Consider the following 16992-nt stretch of genomic DNA (forward strand, 5'->3'; position numbering starts at 1 on the left):
ATGATGAGAAAATTAGTTTTAGAGTTCATCTTGTATAAATAGGAGAGAGAGAGAGGGGGGCTTTTCAGAGAATTAACATAAATAAGGGGACTTTTTTTGTAATTGTGTAAATATAGGTTAAGCTAAGAGTTGAATTAATGCATAACTCAACCCATATAAATTGCACTATTTTATTTCATATCCATTCAACTGTGGAAAAAAGTGTGTAATTAATTTCAACAAGATACCAATTACTATCTTAACTATTGAATTAAAAAAAACAAATTATTTTCTCTCATATTTAAATCTAAATGATGTATAGCTACATGGAATTTAAGCCTATTTTTATTAATGGTTTGATCAATTAAATAAACTTTCCATCAAATAATATTTTCAAAAGAATATAATTTCAGGTCCATAATGATGTGTTAAGAAAATGACTCATGAAGAAAGTAAAGAGATTCATAATGTTTTTGTTTTTTAGAAGAAAAAAAAAGAACAAATAGAAGCAATAGTGTAACTCAAGTTTGGTTTGTGTAATAACTCAAGTTGGGATTTGGTCAAATATATTTGATAATCTCTTTGTCTATTTTTAGTGAAATACTCATCTATCTGAGGTTATATCCCTATCTCTCTAAAGTAGTGGACATAGACATTCACCTAAGAAATCATTTATTTACATTATTCTTTAAACAATTTTATATTACTGAACCCTTCCATAACCATTTTTAAAATTGTTTACAACCATATTATTACAAATATAGTAAAATAAAAAATTGGTCGGTTTAAACCAAAGCTTTATCTGAATTGATAATTAAATGTGTTGAGGATAGTTCAACTCTTTCCATCTCCAATTTATACTAGAAGACAAAAATTTTATTAGGCTAAATTTTAAAATATTCTTCTAAACTTTGAAATTGATGTCCAAAATACCATTATCCTTTTAAAAGTCTAAAAAATGCTCTTAAATTTTCAAATGGGGATAATAATATATATATATATATATATATATATATCCTTACGGTTACATTTTTCTTTCAAAAATATATTTGAACTATTAAAAAGGTTCATAGATAACTTAATTTTTTTTTCTAAAAAATACTCTTATTTATTTAATTTTTACACTAAATTTTGTCGACACTCAAAATAATAAACCAAAATTTTAAAGTTAAAACATAAATTTCCACAAATTTTCAAAATAAATTTTTTTCTTTAAAACATACTAAAATAATGATTAGTCAAATAAAAAAAAAAGTATATTTGATACACACAAAACTATTAATATACAAATTTGTTAGATCATTTAAGTCAGAAAATTTCATTGTCCTTCTATTGTTCTTTTTATTCTTATCATAGTGCAGTTATTTGTTTTTATTATTGAAGGGAGTATAGAAAAAATAAGAAAAATTAGAGAAGTTAGACAATATTAACGGTTTAAGTTTAAGATTATTACGTTTTAAGGAAAAATCTTTACTTAATTTCTTTTCGCAACATTTTACAAAATTTTATATTTTAATTTAACAATTTTATTTCATTTGGGTCTTTTCAATAGTTTAAGTGTATTTCCATTCAAAACGAACTCTAAAAGTATTTTTAAAACCTTTTCGAAAATTTAAAAATATTTTCAAAAAATTTAAAAATTTAAAAAAGTTTTTAACCCAAATTATGAAAGTTTAGTTACGTTTCTTATAATATAACGTTACATTAATGGATGAATGTTGGAGATTTGAAACTAATTTTGTGAATTACCCTGAGTTATATAGTAGTTATCATAATAGTGGGAATAAGGATAAAACAAAATTCAACCATTTAAATGAGTGTGAGACTCTTCAAAATATCATAAATATGTGTGAGGTGTTTTCTTGTTCCAATTTAATTCTATAAAATTTTTCAATGAGGACACCAATAAATTTCAAATTGGTATCTTTCCACTTTTTTAAAATATAGTTTTTAAATTAAATAAAAACTTCAATAATAATCAAAATATTCCTTTTTCTTTCCCCAAAAAGTCTCTCAATTTTTAATAAGAAATATTAAAACTATTTAATTTCAAATTTAAAATATAGAATTTTAAATTAACAAATTTTGATATTCAAGTGATAAATATGTCCAAATTTTTTTTATAATATAATGTACAAAATTAGTAGAAAATGTTGCATATATTTGCCATATTGAATTAAAGTACTTTGATAGTTTAAAATATTGTTGGGCATTGCCTCATCACTTGCGAAACCAAGGAATTACTTGAGAGACTTGAAGTCTAGTTAGTCAAATATAGTAAAGACACAATGTGAGTTTGGTCAAATAAAGACAACTAAATATACAACATATGCTAGAGATGGTCACATCCGTACTTGATTTCCTAGAGATTCGAATCATTGTGTTTATCAAAATTTCATAAATTGTTTATTATAATTGGGTTATGATAGTTTGTATTTGATGATCTAAATTTTAATGAACAATAGTCAGTTGTTAGAGAGAACAAAAACATCCATATATCTTCAAAATTATACAATTTGGTAAATGTTCTTGACTTCGCTTTCTTAACAATCCTTTTCTAAAACATGAGGACACTAAGTCTCCTCTCAAACAACTATTTATCTTACTTTTATTTAGGACAATTACTTTTCACTAGATCACATTGCTTATTCGATGTTGTGAGGATATCCACATACGAATATCAAACACTTTTGCATACTCTCTATTTATAAGATGGATGAGATACAACTCTCTCTCCTTGTCATTAGAATAAATAAGAAATCGGAAGCACCTCAATCAATAAAAAATTAATTGGTCTTAAGATGAAACCTCATGATATATATTTAATTTGGTATCAAAAGTCCATAAAACTCAAGTAGGTATTTGATACAATAAAAGAATTTGGGATTTGATCAAGCATAGTAAATCTAAAAGAGGCACATTCTTGAGAGGTCATGTCGAAGATTCCACATTGAAAATTAATAATAAATGTCTAGCAATAGGAAATATGACTCTAAAAACACTTATTATTAGGGACAACAAAACATTAATGTATTTCTCAACAATGTTTTTCCTATTGTCCATTTTTAAACATAATCCCCTCGTGGTTTTGCTTTTTGGTTTCACAAAAAATTATTATACCAATGAAGAATTTATGATTTCCTCATTCTAACTTTAATTATATAGCATTGAATCTATTATATGACGCTTCAAATGACCAAATAGAGGGATCCTAAGGTCTAGAGGTGACACACCTTGGTGGGATTCAAAAGCAATGCTCCTAAACCTATTTATAATTCATACCTAACATATTTAATGCTTATTTACGATTATGATCCTAAAGTTAGAGAAATATATGTTACATAAACTTTCTAACTCTAGAGACACCTGCAATATTCTATTTTACGTAATATCTTCTCGAATAAAATTGATATCCCTTGGGTCAATCTTCTTTAACTTCTATGTTTTATTTAGTCATTAATCGGAGAAGTGATTGAGTAAATGTAAGACTTTTTTTTTTTTTTTTTTGGTCACAATCCAAAGAAAAGGAATACTGATGTCATCTTGGACATCACATGACTTGTTTTTTCTTTATGATTATTTAAAACCTTTTTAAAATAGAGTGAATATAAAAATATCTTTAGAAATAGGAATGTAGCTCATAGGGTCTTTTATTGGGGGGGGGGGGGGAGAAAAAGTGGGGGGTTACTATGGAAATATTGAATTGGGAAGAAAATGAAATGAAAGGGAAATTAAAATTGGAAATGGAAAAGGTGAATGCATGGTTGAACAAAATCCACTCAAATTAATAATAATAATAATTAATAATATTAAGTTCTCCCCCACTTGTATACGCTTAGAATCGACATTGTGCAGTTGTAGTTCTTCCTTCACTATCCTCCAAACATTTGTCAATTAATATCCTTTCGAATCTCTTTCTTTCTTTCTCTTCACAAACACACACACACACACACACACACAAGATTTCACCCTTTCGGATTTTGGAGGGCTACAGGTTTTTTCTTTTAACCATGACTATGAGTGTCGTTATTGGCACAACACAAACGGTATCATTACCCAGTTTTACGTTAGTTTAATTCTTATTTGTTAATTATTCTTTTTTCTTTTACAAAATCAAAATTAATTCAAAATAGTATACTCAATATGTTAGTCTGACTCGATTTTTATGAGTTTACTTTACGACCTTCTTACTGGGCTCATTGGGCCTTCTACGACTGGATAATTAATTTTGAGTAATACATATTGAGGGACAAAATAATTTTAAACTTATTAAAAATACAGAATAAAAATAAACCATTAAAAGTATAAAGAGTAATTAAAAATATACAGACTAAATGGAATAAATAATATAGTATACTACTCAAAATTCTTTCTAATACTAAATTGAAATTATCATTATATTAAAAATTAAAGCGAATTACAATTATGATGAGTACTTTTTTTTAAAAAAATAATAATTAGGTTGTTTGTTTGTAGTGTTAACACTGTGGGTTAGGTTAAACCTAACCCTCGTTTGGATGTAGAGTTATGGAAACCCTAGTTTTAGGGTTTCCATAAACCCGATAGGGTTTCCATAACCCGGTTTTATTCCTCAAAACTTTTCACTCTCTCTTTCAATCTGCCAAAAGATCTCCGTCATCACTTTCCCATTCAACTCGTCTTCACCCATTCCTTTAACCCGTGTTGGCTTTTCAATTTTCCTTCCATCACAGATCCCTCCTTTCTTCTTCTTTCTTCTTATTATTTCTTCTTCTTCTCCCTGTTTCCCTTCGATTCGGAGTTGAAATGGCATTGTATAGCATCGGTCGAGTTGAACCCCTTTAATTTCCGACGTTTTTCTTCTTCTTCTCCTCCCTCTTTGCGTTTTTCCCTTTCAACAATGTCATTTTCGTATCTATATCTTTGTTCACCATCTCTCTCACTCTCCGAAACCTAAAACAAACTTGTTAAAGGCTTCGCCAAAAGGTTGTTCCTCCAAAACGTTTGGGTTTAGGGTTTATGGATTTCGTTGACCGATGGGGAGTATTCCTTGCCTCCGAAATCCTCAATCACATGTTCGATCGATGTTGTTCGTGGACATGCATGTTCAGGTTTAGCCCATTCAAAGTCGCCTTGCCGCTTCACTTGCCGATTTGTTGCTGGGTGTTCCCATTGCCGTTGGGTATTTATAATTTTTAACCCCACCATGCCGTTTTGAAATTGCATATTGAATGCGCATAAATCATTTGTTCTCGTAACGGGATATTATTATTTGTGCGATGTGGGTTATCCAAACGCGGCGGGATTCCTCGCCCCAAACAGAGGTCAAAGGAATCACTTGCAAGAGTGGCGTGGCGCTGGAAATGCCCCAACCACTGCAAAGAAATACTTCAACATGAAACACTCATCTGCAAAAAATGTGATTGAGTGCGTGTTCATTCTTCTGAAGAGTCAGTGGGCAATACTTCGTGGAAGTCGTACTACCCCCTTCAAGTGCAGTGTCGCACCATCCTAGCATGTTTCCTACTGTACAATTTGATAAATAGAGGAATGATAAATTGTGAAGACATAGACGACGTTGATGAGGAGGACTCCGTGTACACGACGACCACTGTAGAAGACGACATTCAATATATTGAGACCACAAACGAGTGATCTTAGTGGTGGGACGAATTAGCTGAAGCGATGTTCACCGAATGGAAGTTGCGTAACGCATAGCTAAAACCATTTGAAAGTAGAATCCCTAGGTTTTATGGCAATTTAAATTACCTATACTCTTTATTTTGAATATCAAATGTATGCGAGCATGCTTTACATCAATGGGAAAATAGAAATTGTAATGATATGTCCTAATATTGTTTAGCATTTATTGTGTCTTTTGAATGTGGAAATTCGAAAATACTTGAGCATTGTACTTTGATTGATGATTATTTTTCGTAACTGTAGTTTGAAGTGGTTTTGTTTTTTATGTAGTCGCATCTTGTGGCGAAGGGCCTCTTTAACAAACCCTTTTCCTATTACGACGAACTTGCATATGTATTCGGAAGGGATAGGACAACGAGTCTCTTTGCAGAGACGTTTGCCGACGTAGGATCTAATGAGCCTGTCGGGTATGAGGGGTTTGACATGCCAGATGGAAATGGTATGGAGTTTCTATCCATGTATAGCTAGGGGATTGACATGTCCTAGGATGATGTACGTGCATCAAAACATGCTCATGCGTCAGACGGTAGGCCCGAATCAAGTAGATCCAAGCAAAAGAGGGGAAGCCAAGTGGGAGGGTGAGATTGAGATGATACATATGGTCCTGGAGTGTACGAATGACCAACTCAAGACCATTGTCGAGTGGCCTGTGCACGCCCTTGCCAATGAGACCTTTGTTGACTAGGAATTATTATGCCTATTCCATGAGATGTCCGACCTAAGCAATTTGGACAGGGCGTTGTGCCAAAGGCAGCTCATGCGCAATATGGACAACATGTGCGGTTTCGTAGAGATGACTGATGAAGAGAGGAAGAACTTCTGCAAAGTCCTCATACGAGATGCCTCGAGATAGTTTCTATCATTCCTTCACTAGCTTACTTGATTCCTTCACTAGCTTACTTGATGTTTTCTTACTTCACTTTGACCATGATTTGTACTGTTGTTTGTCATTTTATTTTATGAATTTTTTTCGTATGTACGATAGTTCGATGTGTATATGATTTCTACTGTGTTATGCATTTGTTTTGTTTTATGTTCTAGTATCGAAATTCGGTTTAAGAAGTTTGGTTGAAATTTAGGCAATCTGTACAGCGTATTTGTAACAATTCGAAAAATATGGCATTTAAGTGCTACATAATAAGTAATTGAATTCACCAATATAAATATAGACGTATGCATTACATCACGTAATCAAAGATGTTAAAAACAAATGTACGATGCGATAGATAATTACAAATACGCAATAACTAGTTTTTATTTACAAAAAATGACTTAAAATAAAATTAATAGAATTTGTTAAGCAATTATTTTGAAATTGATCAACTGTATTTACTAATGCGAATTGGAAAAAAAAAATTAATAAGTGTAAAAAAAATTCATAACCCTTCCCCTGAACTTATCTTATTCATAACATTATTATAACTCTTATCATAAAACTATCGTTTTCCCCCAAAGAAAGATTATGATAAAAGTTTATCATAACACTAACTCTTCCATAACTTAATCATTTCTTCGAAGGGCCACGTATATATGGCTCAAATGTCAAATGGAGCTAACCATTATTGTAAATTATTTTAAAATAAAAATATAATATATCTAATACATAGTTAATGGACTATTATAAAATAAAATCCTACCACAAATATTTATTTAAAGTGGGAAGCTTTATTAATAAATAACACAAAGTAATGATTATAAACTTGAGTTTATTTAAGTGTTTAAAAAGAAAGGAAAAGCAATATATATGCGTCAAGAAACACTGAGTAATTGGAATTTTCCTAACAAAGACAAATTAGCCAATTTTGAAGCATTGAATCTATATAATATGATTAGAATTTGGGTTTGGAAACTTAATTTGGTAATTAAATTAAATTAAATTAAATTAAATTAATCAATTTTGGTACCATGAATGTTTCACATATTTTTCTCTGTCCATTTCCCAATTTTTTTAAAAAAATATATTTTTTTTAAAATAATATAAAAATAAGACAAAAGGAAAAATATTGATAAAAATAGGTAATTTAGACCGAGTCCACCAGTTCGATGAGATGACACATGAACCAATAGTAAAAATAATTTAATTTATGTTTATTATTTGATTTTATTATTTTGTTGTAAAAATTATTTAATTTTTATTTGTTATTTGATTTTATTATTTTGTTTGTAAAAATAATTTAATTTATATTTGTTATTTGATTTGATTTTATTAGATATTTTATCTGTATGTAGGTTTGTTACTTGATCCGTAAATTTTACAACTTAAATTTATACTATCACGTAATTATACAATTTTATGCTTTTGAAATTTTGTTTTGTAAATTGAACATGTAATATTTTTAATTCTTTAATTTTATGTAGTTGAATTTTTCTTTTTCATGTTATTACTGCAATACATATGTGTTATTAATGAAATACTTTTTAGATTATTTACACAATAGAACCTAGTCCAATTGATCCTACCCAATTATATCTACAGTGTCCCATCGCTCACAATATGTATGAGATACCTCCTCCACAGTTATTTTGGGTTATCGGAGGAGAGAGGCAGCATCCCACCACATGATCCCCTTTGATCAACGGATTGTGCATATTTAGAGGCTGTTGGATTTATTGGGGTTTTCCAGATAAGTTTCATGTAGTTGGATTGACACTTTATCACTACTTTGGTCAAGCGTCGGAGGCCAGAGGTACTGTTATATGATTTTTAAATTTTGCTAAAACTTTAATAAAGTTGTATATTAGTATTTAAATTAAAAATTGGACTTTTTAAAATTAATTATTTTAAAATGAAACTAAATTAAATGATGTGATTTAGATGTAAGAATCTTAAGAATCACAAGAGTTAAGATTCTCTTAATAAAACTATAAGAAATTAAGATGTAACTATAAGTGTTCAAAATTCATTTAAAAGTGGTTTTTAACCGAACAAATGATTCCTGATTGAGTTTTGTTAAGTAATAGTTGAGATTGAATTGTTTAAAATCTTTTTAATTTGCTGCATTATTACTTATTGAGATTGTTGCAGTGACGAGATTCAAAATATTTAAGATCATATAATCTTTTGATATAATACATGTAACATCATTAAATAAACAACTCATTGCACAACAGATAATTGTAAACACAAAGTGGAAAAATTGTTCCTAGTTTAAAGCGATTTTATTTATAAAACGTACCCAATATAGTTTTCTGAAAATGTTTGTTTTTATTCATCTTTTATCACTTTTAGAAAGTCTTTATTATTTGTTCTGACAAGTTATAAGGTGTGAGAATAAATAAAACCTTAAGATTAATGTTGAAGGTGATAATACGAATTTTGTCCCAGCTACGTTAACGATCGATCTTTTTTCTGAAATACAATTTCAAGCTATCTCTAATTTAATAATAAAGTTAATAAAAAGGAGTATATGTTTTGGTGATTCCACGTGAGAATTGTATGCATAAAAAATGAAAAATTTAACTATAATAAGGAGAAATGTCTATTTTTGGGAAAGATAAGTGAATTGATTGGAGAGAGGAAGAATATTTGATTTAAAAAAGGGATTTGATGGGTTTTAAATGAGGTGAAAAGATTTTTGATTGGTTTAATTAGGGAAAGAAGGAAAAGGAAGAGGATAGTTAAAAATAAAATAATAATAATAATAAAAATAAAATAATAATAATAATAAAAATAAAATAATAATAATAATAATAATAATAAAAATAATAATAATAATAATAAAAATAAAATAATAATAATAATAAAAATAAAATAATAATAATAATAAAAATAAAATAATAATAATAATAATAATAATAAAAATAATAATAATAATAATAAAAATAAAATAATAATAATAATAAAAATAAAATAATAATAATAATAATAATAATAAAAATAATAATAATAATAATAAAAATAAAATAATAATAATAATAAAAATAAAATAATAATAATAATAATAATAATAATAATAATAATAATAATAATAATAATAATAATAATAATAATAATAATAATAATAATAATAATAATAATAATAATAATAATAATAATAATAATAATAATAATAATAATAATAATAATAATAATAATAATAATAATAATAATAATAATAATAATAATAATAATAATAATAATAATAATAATAATAATAATAATAATAATAATAATAATAATAATAATAATAATAATAATAATAATAATAATAATAATAATAATAATAATAATAATAATAATAATAATAATAATAATAATAATAATAATAATAATAATAATAATAATAATAATAATAATAATAATAATAATAATAATAATAATAATAATAATAATAATAATAATAATAATAATAATAATAATAATAATAATAATAATAATAATAATAATAATAATAATAATAATAATAATAATAATAATAATAATAATAATAATAATAATAATAATAATAATAATAATAATAATAATAATAATAATAATAATAATAATAATAATAATAATAATAATAATAATAATAATAATAATAATAATAATAATAATAATAATAATAATAATAATAATAATAATAATAATAATAATAATAATAATAATAATAATAATAATAATAATAATAATAATAATAATAATAATAATAATAATAATAATAATAATAATAATAATAATAATAATAATAATAATAATAATAATAATAATAATAATAATAATAATAATAATAATAATAATAATAATAATAATAATAATAATAATAATAATAATAATAATAATAATAATAATAATAATAATAATAATAATAATAATAATAATAATAATAATAATAATAATAATAATAATAATAATAATAATAATAATAATAATAATAATAATAATAATAATAATAATAATAATAATAATAATAATAATAATAATAATAATAATAATAATAATAATAATAATAATAATAATAATAATAATAATAATAATAATAATAATAATAATAATAATAATAATAATAATAATAATAATAATAATATTTTTGGTTTAAATTTGGCATAGGGAGTGGTGCCATCTCCTTCATTGAATAAAGAAAAGGAAACTCTAACTCTAAAAACCCTAGCCACCCTCTTCCGCCTTCGCCACTGCCACTCTTCCGTCCGTCAGCTACCGCGTTCGTCACCGCCTCGATCGTCGGCTATCTCTGTCTCGGTTCACCGTCGTCCGTCAGCCAACAGCCGACCGTATAGCCGTATCCTGCACATCGACCGAGTCAAGTCTTCAGTCGATTGGCCAACCTGAGCCGCTCTACACCTCCGTCTGATTTTCGTCGTGTCAACAGACGTCTGTTAGCCGACCGTCGAAGCTTCCCTTCACGTAGACCCTCAACTCGAGCCGATTTCCTCTTCTAGCCGTGAGTCATGCCTTCACCGAGCCGAGTTGCCTGTTCACCTTCAGCCGAGCTGTTTCCCTGTCGAGCTGAGCTGCTTGTTTTCCTTCAGCTGAGCCACCTAGCCAGTTTTTCCTCTAGCCAAGCCATTTTGAGCCACCAAGCTTATTTTTGGATTTTTACCTATTTTTTTGGTAAGTTTGAGTTGGGTTTTGGTTAGTGTCCAACAAATATTGATTTTTGGATTATAAATAATTTAATTATGGATTTAATTGAATTATTTTTTATGATAGATCAATTGGGAGTTGTACTGAACAAATTTTCCTAAACCAAGGATAAATTTGGATTTTATCTTCAACTTTGAGTAAGTTGAAATAATTGGAATTTGGTCCCTATGCAACTATTAATTAATTTATTAATTTTAGTTGTTGGGTTCACTTGTGTTTAGGACTTGACTGTTGGAGAGCTTGACCGTGCTGTTAGGATAATTTTGGTGTGAGCTAATCTCCAGGTAAGAGATTCTACTACTAGATCCTCGAAATGAATTTAAGAGACCGCATGTATTTTATGGTTATGCGTTAATATTAGCTAAGATGCATGATTTAATGCTATTGATAATGACTGTCATGACGCTGGGTGCTTGATGACGATGGTTGTTAATATGTTTATTATGGGTAGTATATTGGTGATGACGACTGTGTTTTGTCTTTGATGACAATGTTTGATTAAAATGACATGATCGATACTTATGTCATGCTTATGATAATGTATATTATGTTACATGTTATGGTTAGGTTGTGTTGTTAGCTTTAGCTATTAAAGTCGTACCCACTGAGTGTCCTTCGAGATCACCACCTTTTATGACTGTGTAGTTCGTCGGGATCACTAGTCCAGTATAACAAAGACATAGACATGATTATGAGTGACTCGACGGGGTCACTCACAACTCGATTGTCTTAGTGTTTCCTTCGGGTACACTAAATACCAGTTGTCCTAGGTGTTCCTTTGGGTTCACCGAGGACCAGATATGTTCCTACGGGACTATAGATTGCACGTGTTCAGGAACGTGCTAGTTTAGGGGTACCACTTTACAGGACTCTAACATGAATTTAACACACCTAACGAGACTAGTAGTAGGTCTCTTACTGAGTATATTTTTATACTTACTCTTTCACTTTTTATTTTTCAGGTAGAGGTAGAGGTAAGGGCAAAGGAAAGTTGGTGAATGACAAGAAGTGACCGTGGCGAACCATAGGGATCTCTTTTACTTCCGCTTTATGACTTTGGTCAGATGCGATTTTATTTTATTTTATTTTATTTATTTATTTCTCTTTAAAACTAGATAGGGCCCAAGTTAGGAATTTATTTAAATTTACCTTTACGTACATTTGTTTATGATTTTTAATGAGTATTTGAGGTTTTGTTTTATTTTCTATTTTAAAATTTAAGAAATTTACTTATCTTTCAAACTAGTAATGATTTTGGCTTAGTATAAGGAGTTGAGTCGTTACAATAAGATCATACGATAAAACAAAAAACATTCTTGAAATGTGTTTATGAAGAATCGTGGCTCAGCCAAAAAACAAACCATCATTTCTTTTTCCTTTTAAAAACAAACAAAAAGGAAGGTACATGACTTCCCTCGTTTCACATAACTACATTATGTTTTATGGTCATTCACCTATTTTTGTAATTTTTTGATTAGCTAACCTATTTTTTTGTCATTATTTTCAAACAAAGACTACTCCTTATTTTTGGTATCTAAAAAAATGTAGGAAAAACTTTTTATTTTTATTTTTATTTGGTTGTGTAATATGAAAAAGAAAAAGGGGGGAGTTGAAAGTGTGGATGGGACGCCAGTGATTTTCTTTCACTTTTTAATTGTATTAAAGATTGTGTGTTTTGAAATGAATAAATAATGAAATAAATAAATAAAGATTTAAAAAGTATTATTTGGAGTTTTTGTTACGTAATCTATTAGGTGTGATTTAGGTTGCGGACACATTTCGTTAACCACAAACAATTCGCCTCCTTAATTTACCCATCATATGAAATTATCAAATTTGTTTTTAAGGTTTTACCAACATTTTTAGCAAAATATTAATGTACCCATGTATGGGTATCTCGTAATTTCGATATCGCCCATGAATTTTGGGATATTAGTTTCATAGTTTCTAGTATTTTAAATAGATCAGACCATGATTAGACAGTCGGATTTGTGAAATATAGTGTATTTTGTAAACTCATCTCACAAATATAGTGTATTTTGTAAACTCATCTCACAAACGTTATATTTGTGAAATATAACGTTTTTTGAATGGTGAACTTCCTAGATCTCAAAATTCACATCATTATACAGGAACTATTGACTTTAAAGCATTTGGATCGTCTCAGGTTGGAATTTCTATTAAAGTAGGACCAATATGTTTAGAAGCAAATCAATATTGAAAAAGTTGTTTATTTGCTTACTGTTAACAATTTTGAACTTAGTACGATTAGGTCTAGTCGTACCTCATTAGATATTCGATGTAAGGAAAGGATTTTAGTTTGTTTGTGCGAATGTTTTTATGTAATATAACAATTCATTCTTAATCTAATTATAATGTGTTCAATTTTAAGTATCCTAAATCTATATATATTTATTAATAAGTTGCATTCTTTGTGAGCTAGGGATGTATCTGAAGGAATGAGTGAAATTCAATTTGTAAAACAAAAACTAAAGCCTAAGCATGCTTCTATGGAGTGAAAGGGGAAAAGAAACTAACCTTTGTAGAACCTCAAAGAACTCTACTTCCAAGGGTTCAAGATCATCACGAAATCTTTCTCGTTATTCTCAAGGTCAGAACCAAGAGAGAGTTATGCGCTTCTGTAATTTGGTGTGGGAGAAGTTTTGAGGGAGAATCCTTTTCCTTTTTGGAACATAAAGATCGTTCAAAATTTAGAGAGCAAAGAGAGCATATAGATACTACATTAAATCTTTTGAATATCTCAACCATAAAGAGAGATGAAGGAAGTTATCAAATAACTTCCTCCATCTGTGCACGTAAAATAACTCCCTAATATAAATTAAATTAAAATATATTAATTAATTAAATTAATTAATATAAATTTAATTTATATTATATCTCATATAATATAAACTTTATATTATATCATATATAATATAAGCAATAGTTTAGATATCTCGTATGATCTATAGTGCCAATATGAATCGAATTCATATTAATTTAACCTATAGTTTATTTATGAATCTTATTCATATTATTATTATTATTTGAATCATATTCAAATATTAACTTCTCTCATGAAAACTTTATATTATAATGTATCAAATACATTATATTAATTGTATCCTATACAATTTGTTCCTTTTAATCAATTTGAATAATTCAAATTAAACCAAAATAAATTTGATTCTCATTTATCCTTATTGAGCTAACAAGAGAACCTTATGGACCTACAGATTAAAGCTCCAATGATATAAGATTAATTAATTAAACCATTTAATGAAATTAATCTCCATTCATTAACTATCAGTCATTCCACTAAAGACTAATAGTTGTACTCTTCTTACTGTAGATATATTTTTGTGTCCATTAGGTATAACCAATCAACAGTGCAATGACCCTTCACAAATTGCTCGTAAGTTCAACTAAACAAAAAATTACAGTCTTGTCCCTATAGTTACATCTAACTTCTTAAGTACCACTGATTCCTCTAATGAACAATAATTATAGTGCCATTATAACTAAACTCCTCTCGGGTTAAGAGAGGGTGTGGCGCCACATTGTTCAAGCCTTGGAATCAACCCTTAAGAGAGTAATTTCTTTACTCACTCTATCTATAGAGAATCAGTGAATTCCTTCTTGTGTAGTTGTGTTCTCAACTCCCCAATTAGACAAATCTCTAAAATGGTAGGCATATTGAGTTGGCAACATATGGCATTCTCACCCATGCAAATCAAAGGGCTGTCTTCATAGACAGAAGTTCACAACTCATTCAGGATTCAAGTCAAGTCACATATGGTCATCCTGGTGAAATGTAATCTCAACAAGTAACGGTGTTAATAAGAAAGACTATTCATTTAATAGTCCAATCTTATACAAACTATTTGTATAGAATAACCCCACTCTAATGTCTCGACATGAATGATTAGGATCAAATCATTTGTAGAACTTTAGAATAATTGTAACAACTACAAAGTAGACTGTATTCATCGTGTCACTAGGATAAGGTATCCAACCTTATCTATTTACTATAGACCATTTAGGTTATTACTTAAACATGATCCACTTGTATATCTCCACATACATGTTTAGGTTACAGAAGATAACCTGGATGTTAGTTTATTGGTTTTGTGGGTTAATGCAACTAAATGTCAAATAAAATAAAACACTTTATTTTATTGGTAAATAAAATATTTGTATAATATATACAATAGCAAACTACAAGACCATGAGATTTAGGGCATCAATCCCAACAGTATCATCCTTTTAACTCAAGTATAGTGTATTTAATATACCTAAGAGCCATATAAATATATCAACTTTGCGAGATACCCTATTTTAGTTTCTTGGTATTAAATTCAACTCTCTTATTTTGCAATTAAATACTTCTATATGTTTTTATAATCGGAAATTGATAACTTATATTATCTCATTTACGGATAAGATACCTTTTGTATGATGTGTAACCATTGTTATCTTACAATGTATTTCCTCTAGGGAATTGTTGTTTTCTTATCTTCAAGTATGGTATATTTCACGTACATTGTATTTCTAGGTGTACATGGGTACCTTGGCAATGCCTTACAATTTAAAACTATTAGAATACATTTTTTTATTATTTTGAATATTTTGAAAGATGCTATTGAATACATTTAAACACTTTGAATATATGGTAACCGATATTATTTAAACACCCACTATTTCAGAAAACTAGAATTATTATGAGATAAACCAATTTAGAAATACACTATCTTGTATAATAAAAAAGATCAATTCCATGTGTGTTTCCCCAATCATTCATAAAAAGATTCACAGTTCCTATTGTCGCCACGTATTTGAGATGACGCGGAGCGGCCGATGTCCTTAAAATGAGATTGGACACCGAAAAATAGTAAACACTTTTTAAATAAAGTCATTAAAAAAATGGTCTACGAAAACTAGAGTTGAATTCATGAGTCATTTGTGTATGAGGAAGGTGATAGCACCTCACAACACCTGTTTAGAAAATGGTGGCCAATTTTCAAATCTTGAATTGAAAATATTCTTTAATTTCTTTGAAAACCAATGTCTTATTTTACCCCTCATTACTCCAATATTTGAAGTAATGATCTCATAAAATAAGTGGAGAACATTCCATCAATTAGACTATATTGAAGAAAATCTTCTCAACTCAAGAAAGTGAGAAATTAGTACAATTTCTCAAAATCCGTCATAGGAATATCCTTCTAATAAAGAGTTTTTTTAAAAAAACATTAATTAAAATCATTTTTTCTTGGGATCAAATATTGAACTCCCAAAGATGTGATCCCTCACCTCAAGAATTCTAAAAAATCAGACTCCCATATTTTCTAGATTCCATCGTAGGATTTTGTTTAAGAAAAACGATATAAGTTATTAGAAAAGATTGATTAAGAAACCTTGTGAAATCATAGACTAAAATTTGAACGCTTGAAAAACATAAAAAATTATAACTTTAAAAGAAAAAAATTCTAAATGATTTAAAAAACGTTTTGTGAAAGATTTTAAACTTGGAGAATTTTAAATTAGAAGGATTTTAAAACATTGAGAATTTTAATTAGAAAGAGTTGAAGATTTTAAATAGGAAACAAACGAGGCTTAATAGAAAAATTAGATAAATTAGAAAAAGAGTAAAGAAACATCATAATAAATTATGCAAACCTAAAATAAAATATCGAGATTTTAATAAAAGTATATTGGAGATCTAAAGAATCAATTTCCTCATCTCAAGAATTCTAAGAAATCAGACT

At 27.9% G+C, this 16992-nt stretch overlaps 1 long non-coding RNA gene across 1 annotated transcript; it reads left to right on the forward strand.

Moving 5' to 3' along the window:
- Positions 1–10686: 10686 nt before the first annotated feature.
- Positions 10687–12425, forward strand: LOC107991961 (uncharacterized). The gene is made up of 4 exons (XR_001764306.2): positions 10687–11191; positions 11291–11361; positions 11446–11508; positions 12187–12425. It is a non-coding gene; the product is annotated as an uncharacterized LOC107991961 (long non-coding RNA).
- Positions 12426–16992: the final 4567 nt, after the last annotated feature.

The sequence above is a fragment of the Cucumis melo genome, chromosome 1 (assembly GCF_025177605.1).
Source record: "Cucumis melo cultivar AY chromosome 1, USDA_Cmelo_AY_1.0, whole genome shotgun sequence".
NCBI classification, from domain to species: Eukaryota; Viridiplantae; Streptophyta; class Magnoliopsida; order Cucurbitales; family Cucurbitaceae; genus Cucumis; species Cucumis melo.